We start from the raw sequence: 19426 nt of genomic DNA on the forward strand, positions 1-19426 counted from the left end.
AGCCATATATATGCACTGACTGATTTATTAGCAAATAAAATCAGCATATTGTCAAATATCAAGATTTTGGGCATGTTTTCACATTGATTATCCTGGTGAGGATCACAGATGTACCGAAGGGCACAGCCCATTCCAGCTGCCGTGTTTATCTGTCCCTGACATGGAGTGAGTTCTTCACCTCTGCATCTTAAAGGAATGTTCTTTTTCTCTGCTAAAAATTACAAAGCTCCTCCTCCCTAATGCACAGAAGTAGAGGATTTGGGAGACTACCATTCAGGATGCCAAGCTACTTTGTCTTGTGCTCTTTGTTGGAGGACTGATCCATCATCACAGCAACAAATTTGGCACTATTTTATTTGATTCAGAGCTAGGGACCTTGTTTCAGAGATGAAGCTGAAGTCTTCTGAATAGCACTCTCCAAAGAAAAAATATCCTTTTATTGAAATTAAGGCCATTGATGTTTACATGGATACTGTGAAACCCTTGTGCAATAAGAGGAGAAATATTTTGCTGAAAGGCCTTTTTATTACCTGCTCATCAGTTGTTTGCATTTATGCATATTCTTTTTTACCATGTTCAAATCAGGAAAGAAGTTTTGGACCATGAGTTCTTCTGCTTCAGGAGGGCTCTACTTACATTCTTCCAAATAACAGCAGAAGTAAAGCATAGAGAAATTTGTGTGCCATCCTGAGCTGTTCTAAATGCATATGGCTCACAGTTAGCACTGCATACCCTGTTTCTGAAAACCAGGACATGGATGGTGCAATTAAATGCTCACCTTTTGAAGACTAAGATGATTATTCCAGCTTCCAGTTCTTGAGAAACCTCAAGAGAACTGCTTTCCTTGAAGTCTCAGTGGTGTCTTCATTCCTCCTGAGTCAGGAATTGTGCGAGTCTGACTGGAAAATACATTTTCCACTTGTTTTGTTAATTCCATTAGGAATTTTACCCCCCTAGAGGGGATCTTGGCTCAAATTAACCAAAGATTTATGAATCCCCAAAGGGATAATTTAAGGCTCTATCATGGTCCAGTGGATTTTGAGTCTAGCTGAGAAAATTTGCTCCTCTAAATTTCATACTTGATTTTCTTCTTATCAAAATATAGAAGAACTAGATGGTTTGCCATCCTTCTGCAAAAGGTCCCGTGTCGTTCTCCCCCCACCTCGAAATTTCCTGCAGGGAGTAGAGAGAAAATTGAAGAACAAATGGATTCGGATGATTTTATTTCAAAATCTGAATTAAAAGAACAAGCGATGTTCTCTAACATCTGGTTGTAAAGCCAGCAAACAGCCTGCTAGTACCAATCACGAGTCTTTAATGAGTAGGACAGGTTCTCATCTGGTGTAAATCAGTACTACCCTACTGAAGGAGACAAGCTCAGTGGAGCTGTATTTTTTGCACTAAATGAAAATCTAGCCTACTATTTCTTAGTGCCTTTAAAGAGGGGTAGGGAATGATCAGGTAACCTTCAGGCCCAGAAGTCTTTGAATGATTCAACCTTCTCTTCCTGTCCCATCCTCTGGCTAGCATCTCAGTCCTCTCTTGTTTTAATTTCTGTTTCCTTTTAAAAGCATGCTAATCCTGCTGTTATTGCTGCCTTTCTGTCTCTGATGCTTTTCCATTCTTCGGGTAAGCTCTTGAGGACGCAATACTTTCATTAAGTTTTCTTCATACAACAAACTCCCACAGTAGCCTTTGTTTATCAATTATTTGGTATTTATTTACCTAATATGATTTTGATCACAAGGAACTTGTTTAGCATTTGATAAGAGTTCCACAGCTAATTACTAACACATTATAATTCTTTGTCAGGCGAATGAGCCTTTCAAATAAAATAATGCAGAAATAACCAATGAGACCCTGCTGAGACTACTGTGTTTGGAAAAACTGGAATTCAAAGACTTGAGAATCGGAACATACTTTCCAGCCAATTAAAATAGTACATGAGATGCTGGCTATCCTTGGACCAGGCTGTTAGGATGAGATGCTCTGCAGGATGACTGTTCCAGGAACAGGAAGGAGGGAGTGGCAAAGCATTGGATTTTTGCTACACTCTACACCACTGCCTGTTTTCAGTCTGGACCCCCCCCTCCCCGAAACTTTCTTCAGGGAAAAACTGTAAGACTGATATTTGCCATTAACTGGACAGGGATGATGACTAGGATTATTATTGCTATGATTAATAAGGCACTTTACAGACAGTAATGAAATTATTAACTCAGAAACATGATAGCACACACATGATACTCAAAGAAAGGAGAGAATTGAACACTAGCTGCTTCTGCTCATCTGTGTGTTCTGCTGACCCCTGTCTCACCCCCAAGAATGTCTGTTCTCTCTAATTTTAACTTGTTTGATCAGTCAGCAGTTTTCAAGGGGAAGAGCTATGGTTTGTAGACTTAGGAGAAGTGCACATTCAAGAGTGAATGACAGTATGTCCATTGGGAAGGAACATTAGCTGCAAGTATGGACAGAGAAGAAAAAAGCACGGGACAAAAGTATTGGGAAAAGCTCAACAAAGTAGTTTGTTGGGATACGTGGCTGGGAAGAAGGAGACATAACAAAGGGGACGAAAAGCAAGGGACATGAGGAGGACCATGAAGGCAAGCAGAATGAGATATATAATGAAGAGACGTCAGATGAAGTGTCTAGAGAGATCAAGGGAAGAAGACTGTCAAGGACTCCTACATCTATAGGATTTGAATATCAGTATGTGGAACATGTTAAAGGTTTGAATCTGGAGACCCCAAATGAAGAGGAGTTGGCAGTAGATTACAGGAGAAATAATCAGAATTTGGATATGTTGTTGCTTATCAGGGGACCATTGCACAATATCAGTATGTGGGGAGTCACGGCCTTTATTTTTAGAGACTTATGAAACAAAGACTTGAGACTATCTTGGCATCTGCCAATCTTGGATGTACCTTGTTTTTTGAACTGTTATGATAGTGCTGTTGGAAACTTTGAGAAATTTTTGGTAATAGTGTGGAAATGAGCACACCGAAAATGAACAGGAAATACGCAACAAGAGCAAAGATTTAAATGTTCTTGTTTTTTCCTGTTACGCTGTTGTAGTTATGGCTGCTTGGCTCCTTCAGCTGAAAAGAAGGAAAACAATGGCAAACTGACAGTTTCTGTTTAACAGTTGGATGCAAATATAGGGCATATGTTTCCTAAAAGACACATGCATTGACCTGGAGTCCTCCTAACCATATTTGGGCAAATAATCAAGGCTGCCCACTCACTGGCAGCTCTGTCCACAGTTGAGGGAGATAGATACCTCCAGAGTCTGATTCAGATCTTACTTCAGTGATGAGCTTGGTAAAAGCCGTAAGGATCCTTTAATTTTAATTCTAAGAGTAGGTTTAATGGGGATTTGGTAAGCTAATGAACTGTTGCTGTCTATGAGGACATTCGTTTCTGCTTTCCTAAGGAAGAGTTTATAAGAGTTTGCAGTGCAGGAAAACTCACTGGAGGTTTAAACTTTCTTAAAAGCTGTTCCCATTTACTTCTCATCCACAAAAATAAACAAGTGAAAAGTGACAGATTTGGGGTGCCTGTACAGTTTCAGGCTTGGAATAACTATGACACTCCACACCTGGGTAACTACCCTGAATTTCCTGAAGATTGTTTTCATAGAAGACAGACCTCATTGTGTATGCAGTCCTGTCTCCTGCAACAGCAACAACATCTCTGCACAACTGTTGCACGTAGTAGCCCATGATATATTGAACTTTGTTCTACTTGCAGCAATTATACTTTGGTCTTTGTTAACTGTGTAAGTTATATCACATGGTGGGAGGGTCCCACTCAAGCTACTTCATGAAGCAAACATATCTGACAGATGCAACTTAATGCTGGAGAGGCTGGGGACTCTTCATCCTTGGGGATTTTGAAAATGTGGCGTGGGAAGACCTTGACTAAACTGACCCTTGCTTTGAGTGAGAGATTGGACCAAATGACCTCTAGAAGTCCTCTCCGACCTAAATTTTTCTATTATTTTAATAAAAATTTATTTGCCGAGTAGTGCCAGTAACTTCCATACTTATTTCTGATTTTGAAACAAACCTGCAAGGAGATAACTAAAGCTTTTAATTAAAATCGATTTAATGTTATTTAGTCTAAGTTCCTCGGGATAAAAATGTGCTGATTTAAAAAAAAAAAAGAAAGAAAAAAACAAATTGGAAAAATGAATTAACTTTTTGTCATTTAATTTCAAACAATATGTTTTGATTTAAAAATAAATGCATTTTTTCTTACTTTCATTTGAAGAAAATAGGAATAAATGTTGCAGAATTGTAATTTCTTTTGAAAAATTATTCTCTATGAAAAAAAATTCTGCTTGTTTTTTTGAGCATGAGTCTTCGAGAACATTTCCTGTAAATGCCTCTCTAGAGATAAGATTTCATGAACTGTTCCAATTCCCAAAACCAGAAACCTGATGTGGGCTCTGAATAAGGCAACAGATTGTTGTTAATCATCAGGTCTTGTCCCAACAATGTTCTGAACCTCTCTGATACCAGAAACAAACAAGTCATTTTTCTTGGGAAATAAATCAGGAGAGTTCTGTGTGTGGTAACAGGTTGTGTGGTAAATTTTTTATTGGTTGCATCATCAGCCTGAAAAGAGAGAGGACTCTCAAGACCCTTCCCCTCTCTACTGTGCGTGCCATCCTAATGCAGCACATTTTGGCAGCAGCTGTCAAAGTATCCTTCCTGCACCATACCCCATACTACACCGGGCAATTCAGTAGATGTTATATGGACACAGGTCCTGTCCAAAGGAGCATGACACTAGTGTGGTTCTGTCTGCCTTCTTCATCACCTCAACAGTTCATTCAGGTGGGAACTCTCAGTGTTCAAAACTGATTCTTTTGATGCTGCCCCTGTTATATGGTTCCTGCCCACGCTGCAGCCAGCAGTATCTAGATGTCTTTCCATGAGTCAGCATCTTCCCTTGCATTCCTGGGGTTATTTTTCCATTCATTCTGTGCCATAGGAACTGCTGAGCTAGTCTTATTTGTGGAAACATCAGATTCTTCTTCTTTTTTTGGCCTTCAAATACTCATTACAAATGTTTGAAACGATAAAAACTCTGTTCAGGAGTGTAGGTGACATTTCTTAACACTTAGCACATACAGTATTTCTCATAGTTGAGTCATGAGGAAGAAACTTTTGTCAGGTATCTAAAACAGGTCTTTAATCAACATAGGGTGTAAGAGAGGCGTCTTTTGTTAATAATAGTTGGTATTACCAGTCACTAAAGTAGCTGCATGAACTTAGCTACTGCCATAGAAATGGATTGCCAAAGAAATTACAAATTTCAAGTTACAAGTTTTGTGTTGAGTCATTTATACTTGATTGTACAAACCTGTCAACTTATTGCCTTGTAAGCACATCTGTGAGTGAAGCCATATAACTGTTGCTGGGTTCCCATTTGACTGCTCAGCACTGACTGACTCTGACCTACATAAGTCAATCGAATAACCAACTAGATAGACTTATCACACAACTGGGCTAGCGCCAAGTGAAGCGTTTGATGTATCTGTGTGTCAGGCATGTCCTCTCTCTTGATTTGGGGGTGCTGAGCGTATGTCTGTTATAACCAGCATGAATAAAAGAGCACCCAATACTTGGTACTCTCCTTTCTGCATTGCTCCTCTTGCAGCTCCGTTCACTGTCACATTATATCCTTTTTGGAAAGGCAAAGCAGTTATACCAAACCAAACCAGGAGAAACCAGCCCTAGGGCTTTTTAATAGCCTGTGACATGGGCTGCTCTGCAGCTTTCAGCCACAGGAAGACACTTTAAGCTGATTTGTTCTCCAAGGAGAGGTGCAGCATAACCAGGATCCCATTACACTGTATAACACCTGGAAGAGTTTGTTTGTCAATAACTTTTTTCCTTCCCCTATAAATAAGAATGTCTGAGCAAAACAACAAAAATGATAATTTGGAGACGCTTGGGACAGTAAGATCAGACAGAGTTATTGCTTTGAAGCACATCTATATGAATTATGACCTAGCCTAAGTAAGTTTTATGGCAGAAAGGTGTTTAGAAAGTTTATTATCTACAGCTTTGCCAGCTGCATGTGTGAAGCTACCAGGAAATACATGCAAGATTTTAAAAAGATGCTCATCATTTTCCTCCTATTGATGTGATTTTCTCAGCTTCTCATGGAGCATGAGTTAGTCTTTTCTCTTTTGGAGGAAAAGGCCACTGCTGGGGATGCTAAGCTAGCTTACACTTGTGATTCAAGTTGGAAATCACAGAATTTGTGTATCGTGCCTTAAAAACTGGCCCCGTTTATGTTGTTAACACTAAGGCTTATCCCAGTTTCACCTGCCTAAAGTAGAAGTTTCTCAAGAATGCTGCCATGTGCAGCAACACCTTCGAGTAACCAGGACTGAGTATGGGATGGGGGAGTCCCAACTCAGATCTGCTCAACTTCTCAATAAGTATCTTTGAAAGTCTGTCCACATCAATAGCTGCCCTGCATTGCATGGTGATGTTGTTATGTCCTTCAGGGTGGGCCAGAACTAAAGGTGTCTCTCTCCTCATTTTCTACATCCCATATTCTTTGGTTCTTTTCCTTCATGTTTTTGGGCCTGCTGTAGACTGGGGGGAGCTCAGAGCAGGGTAGATGTGAGCTTTTTGTAGGAACACCTGGATTTTGAAACCTACTCCCTTAAAGTAAGGTGCTCATTGATCATTGCCACCTTAGTGACTGACGGTTCATACCGAATGCTAGCCCATGAAATTAGGTTGTTGCCATTAGTAAATCTGGACTGTGGTTCAATGTCAGAAAAGTGTTACAGTCTTGAGAGCTACCATCTGACTGAAGTAGAGCTTAATCTGTTTTGGAGACCTTCCCCCAAAGTTAGTCAAGACACATAGTAATCAGCATACTGTGACTGGCTGGTGGTGGTTGTGTATTTTTTACCTCCTGATTTCTTTCAAAATTGTGACAAGCGAGTGTGAAACTCTACCAAATAAGGTAGTGTCTTTCACTCACTTTGTGCTGGTGCAAATGACTTCCTGAGATCTATGGAAATGAGTTCCCATTCCTCCGAAATAAGGCTTTCATTTTTTGAACGTCTTCTGCTCCTGAAAAGGAGCATACTCACAGCATGGAAAATGGAAATCTCTTGATTCACAGAACAGGCTCAAGAAAAGCAATGGATGTGTAGCTCCTCCTCCCCATCCTGCCAGTGCTGCTCAGGACAGGGGCTGCCTGCAAGGGACGTGGACGTGGATGTGTCTGCTCAGGAACGGGCTTCTGGATTCTCTTTTCTTCGTGTTGCTTTTTAGCAACACAACTGATTGGTTTTGTGAACATGACCACTGAGAGTGATGATTTGTTTCACATGAACCATTGAGCTCCGTTCATCTGCAGACAACTTTGGATTGCTGCTGACCTCAAGCTGAGTCAGTAACCGAGAATGAAATGTTCCCCTTCTCACCCTAGGACCCTTGCACTCCTCTCTTCTTCGTGTAATGTGAAGCTAGGCATAGTAGTAAGTACTTCTACAAATAATAATATTTGCACATAAAATGGCAGTGAAAACAGGCCTATATATTCCTGTGCATACTTGGGCTTAAAGGGAAAATGACAATCTGTGTTAAAAATATAAATGTATGGGTTTAATATATGAAGCACATTTGATAATATACCAATGTTACATGAATATCATTTCAATATAAGAGCTCAAGGGATTTTAAATGGCTCCTTTCACAGGAGCTTCTTATACACTTTCTTTTCTGTCCAGAAAAGTTTATCTTCATGGGTTTTACAGTATTTGAGGGAGACTCATCTGATCTTAAAAATATGCCTTGTTTCTATATTAGCATCAGAGCGGGATCCAGTGGAAAATTAATCAGAGTTTTTGAGTGATCTATCCATATAGAGCAACACTTTTTGGTTAGCTGAGCCCTGAAATCTGACATAGTATGTGGTGTAGGAACATATAGAGACTAGCAGAAAAATCCTGGATACATGGAATAGAAATCAGCATGAGAATGGGAGAATTGTGTGTTCACAGGTCTCTGACTTCTTCTTTGCTTCTATCCACTAACTTGTCTTCCTTCCTTCTGTTGTTAAAAACTGTCATATACTTGAAAGGAAAGCAAAGGAAGCTCAACCTACAGAAGCACGACCCTTCTCCCTCCTGGTGTGCCATGCCTCCTCTCTCTGAAGGGCATCCACCCTTGACCTGAGGAGAGGTGCTGAGCAGCCACCTAAAAATCATTTGCTTGTGCTGGCTACTCAGCATCTGGCAACTATGAGGGGTAGCTGGAAAGCTTTTTGTTAATATCTCTTCCACGTGTTTCCTGAGTATTTTTCCAAAGCAGCTTAGTTGTATGTGATGAGCTCTCATTTCCTAATGCCAGTGACTGAAAGTGTACACCAGGGGATAACTGCAAAGCCATGTTACTTTGTCCAGTCACATCATCTGTGTCCGCTCCCTGTAATTCATTGAGAATGACTGATGCAAAATGATGACACAGGAGCACTGCATGTTTCATAAGACATATAAAATCAAGCACGGGGTGGGGGGGGGGGAAGAGGCTACCCTTCTCTTTAAACAACTCTTTGCTTTTAGATACTGAATTTGCACAGGGCTATGGTCAGACTACGCATTTTTACAAAGTTGAGTAAAAGTAAAGTTGTAACAAGGCTAGGTGAACCCCTCTTATCTGCAATTTAGCAGCTGTGGGTAATGTTGAAAATTGCTGCATGGATAAAAAGTGACTTGATCGCCTAGAGCCCTTGCAGTGTACAACTGACCCTGAAGTCCCTCCTGTCATATTTTAATAGCTACTGTTCCCTGTGAATGAGAGGTTAAAGCTAGTGGAAATATGCCTACCTGTACTCCTAACATACCTTCATTTACTATGCAGGTGTGATTTTGACTGTGTTTCAGGCGTTGAGATACAGCTCAGTGATTTGTCCTCTGGGTCTACAAAGCACCTGCTTTGTGGAAGAGCTTGTGGGCAGAACTCTAACAACATAATTCTGGCTAGAGCAGAGACACAAACAGCAAAGTCATATCTGTGCAGCCACTTTGGAGTGTGAAATGTAATTACTTTTGCCCTTTTAAAATGAAGGCCTTTTGCATTCTGACTTCCCGTGAACTATCTTTGCTCAAAGCCTGCAAAAATAAAAGCATAACAATACACAAGCGCTTTAGGATAGGAGAGAGGAGAAGAAAAAGACCCATAGAAGATAAAGTTTGCTCTCAGAGCAGCCTTGTGATAACACTGCTGGGAAGGGTCCTCTTTGGACCACAGTACTGGCTATTTATGAAGAATAAGAGAGGAGTAGACAAGGGGTGACTCTTGCACCTGGCCTTTCTTTTAGCTTATCTCTTGCTCTCCCAAATGTCAAATCTTTGTGTTTGGCATATGGAGCTCGTTCATCCTGGTAGGAGAGTAAGAGAGGGCTGGGGAAGAATTTATCATCCTTTTTAAATACTCCATTTCCTGATAATGGAGGCAGGGGCAAACACCAAATGGAACAAAGGCATTTTCCCACATGATTAAGCCACCATGACAGATTTCTTCCACAAGCCTGAAATATGAATGTTAAAACTGGATTTGGTCCTGAGTCAAAACTTCATAAAATTTGAGGTGAAGGGAGAGGTTTGGCAGAGGAAACTGAAGAGTGGGTCAGGTATTCATGACTCGTATCAGTAACTTCTGTTTTGTACAGATAAATCAGTATCAGACACTAATAAGCTGATAGTTAACCTAATAATAGTTTTACAAGATTTGCAATGTATCTTTTGCAATTCTCTCCCCACGCCTTTTTTTTTCTAAGTTGAAATTTGTCAAATACTCACTACTCCTTCACTGGATGGATTCACTCCCCCTTGATGGACTTGAGTGTTGAAAACCTTGCTTTGCTGGACACATTCTCTGCACAGGGAAGAAAGTAACTTGTCCAAGTCTCTGTAAGCTGAATACTGGGCAAGAAATGGATTAGCTGCTGACTGCATGAACCTTGCTTGCTATGGAAGTATCACTGTTTTCTCCTCCTCCTCCTCCTCAGTGCTTTCTCCTAACTTCTATTAGAAGTTGCCCAGCTTCAAAACTAGGTTTTGGATTTCCTTCAGTGCATAAGCAAAGGCTTTATTCTGCTGCCTGTAATGACTTCTGAGCTGTACATGCTATTTTTTGCTTCAGTTGCACAATTTATGGACCTTAAAGGTGGTTTTTTTTTTTCCTTTTAAGCTCTGCTTGCATTACACCACTTTGTTCAGCCTTGACTAGCATGGCTGTCCCTCTTGACCTTCTCACAGTCTCTGACCAGCAAACCTTGCTGCATTTGTTGGCAACAGTTCCAAGTGACCACAGCTGGGATCTGGTGAAGCTGAGATCTTTTTGCTACCATTGTTTACGTTAATACATATCAAACTTTACAAGTGTAACTTTTTAATTTTCTTGTGGTTTCAATACAGCCAGTATTAATAGTTCAAATGACCTCTTTGGGGAGGTGAGTGACTTTGTAAGCAGGTGTTTGGACATGCCAGGCTGCAAGGAGAGGGCATCTGTGCCCTTTAGAAGGACAAGAGGAAAAAGGAAGGCCTTTAGCCTCCTCTCCTGGTGTCTTTTGTAGTTCTGGGTGGGTCAGCATATTGTAATCTCAAGGAATTTTGTATGTATACTCTGAACCAGGAAATTCGAAATTCATGCAGTCATTGATGTTCTTACTTTTGTAACAGTGGTAAGACTTTGGTAAGACTATGTCAGTACTTTGGTAAGACCATGTCAGTGACAGCGGGTCCCTTGTTTAAGACAGTACTCCTTTCCATGTCCTCAGTACAGCTATATAGCTTGCTAACTCTGTGAGATAGTAGTGTATCAGATAGTCAAAAGAAGACGACTTCATGACTCAAAGATGAAGTGAAAAAAAGAACTATATATAATGTATATAAAACTAAAATATGAAATTATATAGTAATCAAAATAAATGGCAGGTTATGAAACAGCAAAAAAATTATTAGGGAAACAATAGACAAAAGAAAAATCTGGATCTAGGAAAAAGAAGGATAAAGAGCATAAATAGCCAAGCAATAAAGGAAATTTTGAAAATTAGGAGGCACATTACTAGCTGGAGATTTGGAAGAGGAATAAACCATTAAATATAACTCTGTGTGTCTCTAAAGAAGTAGAAGAATTAATCTGCATCCTATGGAGAACTTACAGTCCTTTACTATCTGAGAGGGATGATGGCAAATACCTATGGCAAATCTTTTAAAACCAGTAGGCATAGTTGACTTGTACTAATCTAGCATAGAGAAGTTGGCTGAAGAGATGACTGGTGTACTTGAAACAGGCACCTTTGTGATCAGTGACCGTCGAGGTGCTTTGTGAGCACTGCTCAGTGTTCTGATTTACATATTAGTGCTGTTTTGTATCAAAGCAATGTTATAGGTCAAAATCAAGGTAAATTAGAAATTAAAATTAAAAAGTGGTTACAAGTGAGGAACCCTCATAGATTTATTTATTTTTTTAATCTCTAAGTGAGATATTGTCAAGACAGTCACAAGACTGAAAGTAGTGCTTATTTTTAGCAACAGCCTAAGCTCACTACTGAGAAAATGTGAAGATAATATAGTGATCAGTGGACTGTTAAATTCAGAGGACAAGGCAGCTGATGGAGTGATCACAATCATGTGATAAGCAAGGCCATTCAGATGTTTGCAAATGAAAGCTTATAATCTGGGAGCAAAGAAAGTGGGACACTGCTGCAGAACATGGGCTTCCAATCTGGAGAGGTGCCTGTGCAGACATTTCAACAGCAACCCTCTGCAGAGAGCAGCAACTAAGGCAGTGCTGGGCTGTACAAAACAGCAGGACCAGGAAGACAGCTTCTCCCTTTGTGACAGGGCTGCTGGGCTATGGTATTCAACCGTAGAGACTGTTTTGCAAAAGGATGAATGAGAAACTGGAGACACGACAGAAGAGATGCATAAAAGTGATTTGAAGGCTGAAGAATATGCCCTGCAGGTGAAAACAGAAGAGTGTCTGGGAGGTGATTTGATTACAGTGTGTCTTCATAGGAAGTGCATGCCAACTATAAAAAGGGACAGACGAGGAAGGCAGCACAGTGAAGGCTTAGCAGCTGATCCTGTACAAATTTGAAGGAGGAACAACTCATTAATGAAGTACATAAACCTTCAGAACAAGCTAGGAAGTGGATTTGCTGCCCTTAAAATTCTTCAGATCAAAATCCAATGTCTTCCTGTTGGCAGGTTCATGAGTTTGATAGAGGGGCAATTGGATAAAACTTAATTGCATGTGATGCACTAGAGGGAACACCAAATAACCTAGTGGTCCCTTTAGGCCTTAAAGTTTATAAACAGAGTATGTGGATTTGCTCACTAGCTGGAAGCAGTGGAAGAAAAATGATCAAATCTAATCACATATTTCTAGAGGTCTTACTATTTCATACCATCTGAGATACTAATTTGATCAGTAACAAAACAAAGTCTTGGGGACACATGCTGCTTCTGATTTCAAGTGTGATTTTTCACCAACGTTTTATTTTCTATTGATTACACTAACGGACTGGCACAGCCAACTCTCCCGCCACATGTTTTTGAAAAGAGTTCACAATTCATGAGAACTTTTCAAATTTTAGAAAGCTGCTCTTGTTTATTCTGTGTGTTTGTATTCATTAGAGTAATAAAATACTTTGCAAACAAGCAACCAGCTAATGCTATATCTTATAATTTGTGGCCTCAAGTAGGAAAGCAACCAGCAGGAACAATTCTAAGGCAGATTAGGTCAACTGTGACTGAAAAATATTATTGGAGATTACTATTTGGCGAGTTACTTTTTATGAATATAGTGCGCACTGCAATGATTGCTGGAATTGGTAGTAATTAGTAATCTCATTGCTGGAATTGGTGGTAATTAATCTTATTGACAATGTAAGAAGACAGGAAAGAAACTGAAAAGAAATTATACTTCTGCAGATAGCTGCACCAACTGGAGACTGAGGTCTGTTAAGCAGTGCCTCTTCTGCAACATGGCAGTCCTGGGACTTGGCTCAGGGGTTGTTGTCTGATAAGTGTACCCTGTTGTCTCATGATTGCTTGGGAAAATTGCAGCAAATGTTGCATGCTTTAGGAGTGTTTCTTGGTGCATATACTTATAAGGACAGCTGAAGAAACAGATTAACGATCTTAAACATGGACCTGAGCCTGAAAATTTCTGCATCTGCTTCCATTTAAGCGTCACCATAAAATTTAACCTATGCAAGACTTGTATGACTTGTTTGTATATATGTCTGTATATATACGGTACACACACACCCCCCACCTGCAAATATAGATATGCATGCTCCAACCGAAGAGGAAAATGTAATAAAAATTAAGTACCTGTCAAACTGTACAAAATAAAATTAATTTTATGCGTGTCACTGGGTTTATGCAGATAATTTCTCATACATGGAATTTACCTGTAGTGCTGTTGTGAGTGTACGTAAGACCTATAAGCAGTAAGGTGGGGTTTCCCTGCATTGTCTGGGGGAGTGTCTGTGCGGACAGATATGAAATGGTGATTTGAGAGTTTGACAGTAGCACTATAAAAACATGTTTTTCAAAAAATGTTAGGAATGTTTCTTGGTCTGATATTCTGGTACATTCCATGCTACTGAGTCAAAGAAATACAAACAAGCAAGAACCCCCATCATGCAATTACTTACCTAGGCAAAGTTAAATGGTTTCTAAAAGTTACTTATGTGCTAAGGCAGTGGAATTTGTAAGAGGCTTGTTGAAGATAAACATCAAAACAGTAAAATAAATGTACATATGTATGTTTGTTATATCTTGTAAGGTGTGGTTCTATATACCATAGGTGGGCTTTTCACTATGATATCATATGGCAAAACTGTGGCTTCTCTATGAACTACTTCTTTTCATTTAGTTTTGTATACTAGAAATGTCAGGTCCCAGTTTATCTTTATTGATTTTGGCAGATTTTTCAGAAAATCTGCCAGATGACATTATTGTATCCAATACTTGTGATGTACTTTATCATTCTCAGGGACTGACATGTAGAGTTGGGCTCCTACTCAGTGAAGCCACATGTGTTTTGCATGTACATGAAGTATATCTAAGTCAGGGGCTTAGATGGGGTAGGGATGCAAGGTATGTCTGCAAGCACTCCATAGCACTTCAAACCAACATACAGACAGCTTTCATCTTGTGAATTTGGTTATTAACACCACTGTGACCATGCCAGCATATGCTGCATGTATCTGCTGTGGACTATGTAGGGTCTGAAGCCAGTTTTGCCATAGTTTTGCCAGTGGAATCCAACTCTGTGATTTTAATGGTTTCATAAGTTTCAGTGTTTGCAGCAGTACCAGTTTGAGGCTGTGAAAGATTCACCCCCAAGACGTTCACAAATCTGTATGGTCTGTTCAAAGAGTAAGAGGAAAGCAGAATCCATATCTGTGTTTGAGATGGTTTACAACTGAGCACCCTACAGTCTTTCTGTTGGGTACTACCTACAGCATTGTGTAGATGGAGTGCTGCTATCTGGAGACCAAAGATCCCCAAAGTTATTAAGCACATAACATACACTGTCTTCAGGTAGCTTTAGGCATCCAGGAGTGTTTAAGAGCACAAGCCAGAGATGAAAGGCCATTATTTGAAAAGATACTCGGGCACTGGTCTCCTCAGTGTTGCAATGCTTAATTGACTAATTCTTCTATTTAGTTTTTAAAATTACTTGCAATTCTAATGCTGAGACTTCAAAGGTATGGGGGTGCTTAAATCAGTGTGTGGTCCAATTTCCGCTTGTTTATCCAATAACTTTGTAATGGAAAATGCAAAAAACTGTCATAGGTGCAAGGACTGAAACTTAAATTTCCTTCTTCCCAGATGAGTCTGGAAGAATATCGATTCCAGCTTCTTCCTTTGCTGTTTCTGTCTCAATGGATCTTGATTTTTTTGCCACATTGTTGCAGAACTTCTATAGACAGTTGGAAAGGTTTTCCTCTCAGTGCCAGGAGACATGGGTTTGCATTGTTATGCACAAAAAAGGAACTAACCCTTTAAAACCGAACCAAATAATGCAGGACTGAGCAGACTCATGTCTCTAGAGACAGCTCTAGATAGAAATAGATAACTCTATCTCTAAAAGCTCCAGGCTTTCTTGATTTACCCTGCATAAATTTTCTTGATAAGTGGATAAAATGGTGCCCCGTGGCAGAATAATGAATTCACTGTAGACCTCCAAAGTTTCAAGTGAGTGCTGTGAAAACTAGATCATTTTCTCTCAATTTGAGACAGGTTTTTAATGTGCTTGAGATCAGTGAAAAGTATTCATGGGCCCAAATAAAGCTCCTTAGTATCTAAAACTTCATTAGTATTTGAAATATTAACCTTCAGCTTCTCTCTTTTTATATAGTTTCCTAAGATTTATTGGATAGTGTTGCAAGCTGAAAAATTGACTTGTGCATTTCTGAATACACTAGCTGTGTAATTAGGTAATCGAAACTTTGTAGCACATAGCATTGAATGTAATTCCCTCATCTCATAAGATTAAGTATCAAAATCTGTCTGATGGAAACAATTATTAAAACTATTCATCTTTATGCTTACCTGAAAAAATGTTGAGAAAACACTGCATTGGTTTCTTTGTTTTGGTCATGTGGCAGCTTCTCAATTCTACCTCTCTACCACGAGAGCTGTTAAATTTGAATTATTTCTGGTAATATACTTTCAGAATAGTAGAACTCCTCAAGTTGTAGACTATACGAACTCTGTGAGAGAACTGAGAGAGTAATTTTTGGCAACTAACCGCTGGTTAAGTCACTGGTTACCATCTTTGCTGTTCTCAAATCAAAACTTCTTCAAACACATTTAATTATTAATATTTTACAGTGATGCAGAGGATACACAGGGAAGCTTAGGATATCTTTCAGCTGATTGGAACCCATACATGAAATATAGTCCAGATCTGGCTCCAGAGAGCTTTCAGCATCAATCAACAAGACAGATGAAGAAGAAGAGGAAGAGAGAGGTGTTACCTGCCCAAATATGAAGTCAGCAGGTCAGTGACAGAAAAGGGGAAAAAAAAAAATCTTTTTTTTTCCTTGTTTCAGATGTATATGCTGGTGAATATGCTATGTTTAAAATCAAACTGGATGGTTTTGTGATGATCAAATAAGTAAAAGAGGTATGATGTTGAGTATTTTGAACTTCAAATAACAGCCACCTCTCATCACACTTTTAAAACAAGAACTAATTTGTCTCCAGCACATCCCTGGGTGAATAACTTCATTGTTGTGTAAGAGGTGGTAAACTTGAAACAAAGTAAATGTAAGGAAAAAAGAAAGTCCAAGATTGCATAGAAACAGTTTTCCTGACTCCTGTTCTATTGTTGTTGACAACAGATCACATACCATCCATCGCCCACAGCTTAACATGAAAGAACTTTTTTACAAAACCCTTTTTTATTAATTTTTAAGAAGATGAGAATTTCCATAGGAAAGCCAGTTTCATAGGTGAAGACTGGACTGGATAAAATCACATGAAGCATTATTCCATTTATTCTGTTCAGTCAGTCACATCTTTCCTCGCCTTTGAGACAGACGTATTTTGGAAAGGCTATTTTAGGTTCCAAAATCTATGCCTTGCCTTTATTCTGGCTTTTATATCCTGTCCTTTTCTCTGTGTGTGTGTGAGATTACTTTATTAATTGTAAAGAAAACATCCTTTAGGGAATAGACTAAACCATTTTTTTTACAACCACTGAAAGAGGGCATTTTAGATGGCATCCAGTGACATTCATAATACAGCTTTTGCTGGTCTAAGATCTCATCTATTCAGCTCCCAAGCAAGAATAATGTTCTGACAAAAGTAGACCACATCTGTGTGACAAGACAGACGATGGCATAAAGGACTGTCTGGCTAAGCCCTGAAACTGCATGGAATATGGAAGGCTTTTGTATAAGCTCTAGGGGAAAAAAAATTCTTTTGCTGGTATATGTCTCATTTCTGCTAAAAGAGTTTGCCGGGATAGTTTGACTAGTAAATCTTCTCTAGGCTAGGCAAGGCCAGTAGGTTGGGCTTTGTACTCTTGTCTTGGCTTAAAGCATATGGAAAGTAATTAGGGTTGCAAAGTGGTATCGCTACATTGGCATGGTGCTGTATCTCAAAAGGATTTACTAATGGGCACAAGACTGATCTGATGTGCCGATTCTGCTTCCAGTTTGTGTGTCTGCTCTGGCTCTCTGCAACGTGTTTCACTGCACTGGTGTTACGCTGTGGCAGTAACTCCTCTGGGTACATGCGATCACTCGCCACATCCATGTGATCCACTTTTAGACTTGGATCTGTTCTCACCTGAGTTACCTCATTTCAAATATTGATGTTTCAGTAACGTGGTGGGTTCCCTGGATTGGAAAATGGAACTTTCAAACACCAAACAGCACGATGGGTCTCATTTTGCTTGAGCCAACTTGCCATTAAAAGCTTGCTGGAGAGCACGTGGTTTCTCAGCAAAGGTTGAATTCTCTTCTGGATGTGAGTGGGGAAATGGATTATATATGAATATAATGAAAAGGTGTTGTGACAACTTGCATGCCAGCCCTATAACTGCTGTTGAATAGATCACAGGGGCTCTTTACTTTACTTAACACAGCACGATTTGGCTGTGCTTTCCTGAACATAAGGGCACATGAAGGGCTGTGTTGGGTGTACTAGTTCCAGTTATGGATGCGCTGGAATGATGGAAAGACAGACTGGAGGTGAAAAACTAACTCACTCTGACTATAGTTACTTCTGTTCATATGGAGATCATGTGTGGATTAAGAGTCTTTATATAAAAATTAGTGCGTACAGAAGCAGTAAAATGAAAAAATGATGGGGCAATCAAGGTAGAACTGTTGCATGGAAATTCAAGACTATTGCGCAGTTGATTTCAACGGGGTTAGCTTTTTACCCTTTGTGTACGGGTTACAGTAAGCCCCACTGCCAAGATATGTGCTCAGCTTTAAGGACCTGACCGGTCCTACTGACATGGAGTATTTGTGCAGCTGAAGCTGAGCATATTCCTAAGGCTTTGCCAGACCACGGCTTTACTAGGTGATTTGTCCACAGAGGAATAACATGGTTTCCAGATTAGGAATTAGACCCTCAACCAGAAGGTGACTATCAGGGGTCCAAGATCTGCTTAGTTTTATATACAATGGCATTGTGCCAGCTTAGGTAGCTCGTGCCCCACCCTTCTGTCTAGCTGGGGGGTGTTTTTTTGTACCTTTCCACCACAGCTGGCTGCTTCTTTAGTTGGGCAACTACAACTGTTTATGAAGGTGCATGGGAAGCTGGATCACTAAAATTACCCAGGAGAAAAACAGCACTCCAGAATGAGGGCTTCTTCACAACTCTATTTGGCATTTTGCCCTGTGAAGTCAGCATGTTAATGTCCACACAGCTCCTTAAAAGCCACAGAGAAAATTGCAAAAATTGTTTTAAAAATTTGTTTTAAAAACTCATTGCTGATAGAACTCTTGCTAAGGCTCCTCAGAGAGATCACACCTACACTGGAGCAAGAAGCATTTGTAATCATGCTCCAAAGATGACAGCTAGATCTTGCTAACCTGAGGATAAGTTTGACCCATTGTCTTTAACAGAGAGAAAGCGCTTGTGCCCTTTGTTCTTCTGATTTAAGAATAGCTCAACTGGTACCCAAGAGAGATGGGCTTTGATTTCGTAGACTCGTTTTCAATGGCTTTTCTGCCCTGCATTTCTTCTGTCTAAACATAGAAGGCGCTCTTACACTGCTGTCCGCAGCTGGGAAAAGCTATTCCTAGACTTAAACGTTGTTTGAACTGTTGGTTTTGACCGAATAAAGCAGTAACCGGTCCTACCCCAGGACATAAAGCAAAGCTGATAACAAATAAGCAAACACAGTAATCTCTATTTCTGCAAAGGTAAATACCTTTCTGCAGAGGTAAATAAAGTTATTTACATTTAGGGAAAGAAAAAGTCCATTGAGACATACTGTGGTAAAAGGCTGTATGTCACTATAATCCATGATGTCTTATCCATGCAAAGATCTCTTCCACAAATTGGTCTGTTACTTCAAGCTTTACACAAGTCTTTCTCAAAGGCAAAACCACCTTTCCTAAGCAGACCTCATAGGTACAGGTGTTTTGGAATGGATTTTGTATTGCATGAAATCTTGCTAATCAATCCAAATAGGCTATGTTTTGAACTGTCCAAATTGGCTACTTGCACTGTCTTTAATAATCTGAAATTGTTTTGATAAGCAAATAACAATGCAATGCAGTATGTACATATACATGTACATGTATACACACATGCATATGTATATGTATACACATGCATATACATGTACATATGTATATGTATATATACACTGAAATGTAACCCTTACACTCA

This window comes from Gavia stellata, chromosome 2 (assembly GCF_030936135.1).
Source record: "Gavia stellata isolate bGavSte3 chromosome 2, bGavSte3.hap2, whole genome shotgun sequence".
NCBI classification, from domain to species: domain Eukaryota; kingdom Metazoa; phylum Chordata; class Aves; order Gaviiformes; family Gaviidae; genus Gavia; species Gavia stellata.